This window comes from Eschscholzia californica, unplaced genomic scaffold (assembly GCF_041429995.1).
Source record: "Eschscholzia californica isolate CP2 unplaced genomic scaffold, dmEscCali1.0.p SCAF_2, whole genome shotgun sequence".
Taxonomy (NCBI): domain Eukaryota; kingdom Viridiplantae; phylum Streptophyta; class Magnoliopsida; order Ranunculales; family Papaveraceae; genus Eschscholzia; species Eschscholzia californica.
In genome coordinates, this window is record NW_028238309.1 from 54,087,035 (window position 1) to 54,091,433 (window position 4,399).

The following is a 4,399-nucleotide window of genomic DNA, read 5'->3' on the forward strand; positions in this document are numbered from 1 at the left end:
CAACGTTTTCACCAGAGATCAAATTAGATGTTCTAGGTCTAACATCGGCCTATGAAATCTGGTCTTATCTTGATCTTATATACACAGAAGAGTTCGAAGCAATGAAGGAACTGCTTCATTCACAGATTCAATCTATGAAGAAAGGCAATTCAACTATTGGTTAGTATATCAGGAAGATCAAATCTCTTGTCGATGCTCTAATTGCAGTCAATGATAAGGTAACAGATAAAGAACTTCGTAGAATTACTCTTCTAGATTTAGGGAAAGAATATCGTCAATTTGTTATTTCTATGAACACTAGAGAAGGACGAATTACATTTCCTGAACTTAGGTCAAAATTACTACATCATGAGCAAAGGTTACTCAATGAATCACAAGAGGAACCTGAAAATGCCTTTTTTGTTCGACAATCACAGTATAGACAGAAGAATGATCATAGGCAGATACCTCAAGGTAAAATCTATCAAAATCATTCAAATCATAATAAGACCACACATGATCTTTATCAAGATCAGGTCAAATCGAGTTATTCCAACTCAAATAAAGGTAAGAACATCACAGAAGGACCTAAATGAAGGATATATCCTTGGGTCTGAAGGAGATGTCCTTCGACCAAGGTGGCAATGCGTTCAATTTGTCAGTTAGGATAATGATGACTTTATCCGGAAGATTATCTAGCAAGAAAGGGTGTCACATCCAAAGAAGATTTACCTTCTCTGAGGGGCGAAAAACATTAGAGGTCCTTCCACCATCTTTATCCTGTTATCCGTCACAGTTCAGCAAGCATATTACTCGGTCTAACAAAAAGCTTTTTAAGTTCTTGCATCGCAACAAAGTCGTTAGCATTGAAAATCAGCTTTGAAACATTTATTCAAGTTGTATACAAACAACCAATCTAATATGAACAAGTGGAAGAGCTGTTTGTATAAAGTTTTCGAAAATAGAGTATCTGAAGCTAGACCAGTTACAAATACAAGACCAAATCAAACGATCAAGACAAATCAACTTTCCAACTTCAATTATATGACTCATAAACCAGAGAGTAATATACAATATGATCAATTTGTATGCCTCGGACAACATATAGTTCTTGCAATGGTCATTGATCCTTGGGCCGCTATACGTAATGGCGTTAGGCACTTAGCGGTTGTTTGGGTTATATAAAATTTAGCCACTACCATTAATTAACTGATATACATTAATGTAGTCAAGGTCGAGAATCAGTTTTAAGTTACAAAAGAAAAAATGTAGCAGCAAGTTCCAACATTTTCTGTCACATTCATGCTCATCTGAAATATTTGTTATTTCACTGCAAACACTGTAAGCATAAAATTTTTTACCGTGTCGAAAAGCAAAGGTTACCTGAGAGATTCCCTTGAGTACTGAACCATTATTTGGAACCACAATCCAATACATATTTGGGTCAATCAGGTATTTCAAAATCCAAAGCTTTTGACGACTTTGAAGTTGTTCTTACTGCAAATTCCTAAACTGCACTATATGATTTGAGAGGCTTCAAGAGTACTCAAATGAAACATGAGTCAAAACCGTCTAGTGAGTTACATAGCCCAAAAAAAGAAGTTGTTCTACCCTAATAAGATAATTTCGAGTTCATATTTCTAAGATGACTTATAATCCATATTCTTAATATGAATCCCAGTCCATATCACTTACAACGGTAACTTATGTGACATTGAACACGGGTATGGTTGTTATTATCAACCCTAAGCACTACAATGGAAAAGAAGGCTACGCTGGAGACGGTGACCGAGACGTCCCTATTGTAGGCGTAGAGGTTATTTTGTTTGTTTAAGAAGTGTATCAGAGTGTCTATGTTACTCATAGTATAATTGAAACATACAACACAAATATAGTAAGATGGTGATAACAGTGTGTCTATGTTACTCATAGTACAACTATTACCCGCATAGCACGAGCAGAGATTAAACTACAAACATTTGAAAACAGGATAAGATAACAGAAATGGAAGTGGAACCCTACTGTTGCATGCTTAGATATGCTGCATCCGCCACTAATTTTTATAAGAGAACCGAAAAATTCCATTTATACACTAAGTAAGAATGTCAACACGACTCACCAGGAGACCTGCATTGATTAGATATAATAGTGAACAGTGCATTGAAATAAACAGTAAAGAATGTTAATAAAAACCGAAAGTGTAAAACGAAAATGAAGCCCAATACAGAGCTAGATCCTCTCATAAAAAGGGAGTTCCATAAATATAAATCCATGTGAAAACAATCAAGTACCACATTATCTGACTGAAACTAATCGTTGTCATAATCCGCATAAAAACTATTCCAACACTTTTCTGACAGGTATTTAGCTCATGTATTGAATTCTATACAAATAAACCAGATATTTTCGATGTTTGCAATCTGGATCTCTCAATAGTCCATACATCAATGCACTACCTTTACTTTTAGTATGATCTCTGAACATTATTGGGTATTCCGGTCAGAAACCTTGGTCTAGAATGTGGTGCTCCTAGCCAAGATAAAGGCCTTGGGTTGAACATTTGCACTATTCATACTATTGGTGATCACAAACATTTATTCCATTTGTCGGATATAATCATTCTTATCGTGCATAAAAAGTCTTATCTCGATAGTTAAGCTAAACTTATCATGGTACTTTTTAGTTATTAGATTAGCCTTGTCATATACTAGTTAGCAGATGCTTGAGAAAACAAACATGAACCCAGCACAGTTGAGGTCTAAATCTGCGGAAAAGCAGTTGGCTACATAATTACTTTTTTGTTATTATCCATTAGCGATTACCTAGTAGTTATTTATCTTGTCAATTAGTTGGGTAGTTATTTTTACCTTTATATGCATATAAATGTGTCTAAAACATGAATAAAAATCAGATTAAAAGTTTTCTTCTTTTAAGCTTCTCTATCTCTACACCATTTGTGTATGTTTATATGGTATCAAGAGCACGTTTCCTTGATAAACAACTTTAATGGCTAAAACGGCTAAGACTGGGGCAACCCATGCATATTCTTCAGATGCAACTTTTGAAGTTTCTCAAAACTAGTTTTATCTAACCCCTCTTCTTAAAATGACTCACTTTCACTTCAAATTACACAGCTCAAACTCAGAGGAAGTAATTCTCTTGAATGGTCTCAATTCGTGGAAAGGGAAAATTAAGATATCTTACAGGAAGTATAAAGGCTCCTAAAGAAGAAAATGAGAAAGCATATTCAACATGGGAAGCAAAAAATTCCATGGTAATGGCGTGGTTGATCAACTCCATGTATCAACAAATAGGCCGCACCTACCTCATTTACAAGACAACAAAGGAGATTTGGACCCTCAACAAAAAAAAAACAAAGGAGATTTGGAATATGGTTCATGAAATGTACTCTGACCTTGAAAATACATCTCAATGTTTTGAAATCAGATCTGCAGGTACTTCTTCCATTACAGACTGCTTCAATGATATTATAAAATTATGGCAAGAGATGGATATGTTTTGAAACATAGAGTGGAATTGTGTGGAAGACAGTTTGAAATATAAAATGATGCTTGAAAATGATAGAGTTTTCGAATTTCTTCATGGTTGAAACAATGAACTGGATGAAGTTTGTGGTCGCATTTTTGGTATCTAAGCCTACTTCAAATCCAACTTAAATCAATTCAGACTTTGAATTAGATTTTAAATCTGGCTTAGAGAAAAGATGAAATTACCTAAAGTTGTAATAACTTCTAAAAACTGAATAGATTTTGTATTTCTGGAAAGGAAAGAATATTTAAAGAAGGCAACTGTAAGTAAAGATACAAGACCTGATAACCAGGACAGAAAAAAATATAATGTGTGATGAGAATATACCAATTGGGCATGTTCCATTCAGAATTTACTTGAGCAGATGGACAAGAGACTTTTGAAAACCGGTTGAGTGAGAACAGTAGGCGCATGTTCTAATAGCAATCAGAGCAAATTTTCCGAATAAACCACATTGTGGTATCCATTATAGAGTGACAAACAAAATGGTCCTATCAAGATTGTATTAACTATGTCGATCAACAGAGAAGAATGAAAAGGAAAAGAAGAAACTTGGATGTTGCTAGAACTACATCAGAACCCAAAGCAAAGAACAAATTGCACCAACTAGTACTACAAATGAGGTCTTTCGGCAAATAAACGCATAGTTGCAAAACCGTAAACACAAACAAAAATTGGAAGTACAACAAAATGATACAAGGACATTCGTGGATTGCTTAGGACGAGCAATTTGGCCTCTATTGTTTTTGTTTTATAACCATAAGGGTACCATTGATTATTGGATTTGGTGGATCCTAACCATTTTCAATTCATGCTACTAGCTTAGTGCTGGCATGTTTACATTCGGATATTTGATGTCAGTGTTCCCATG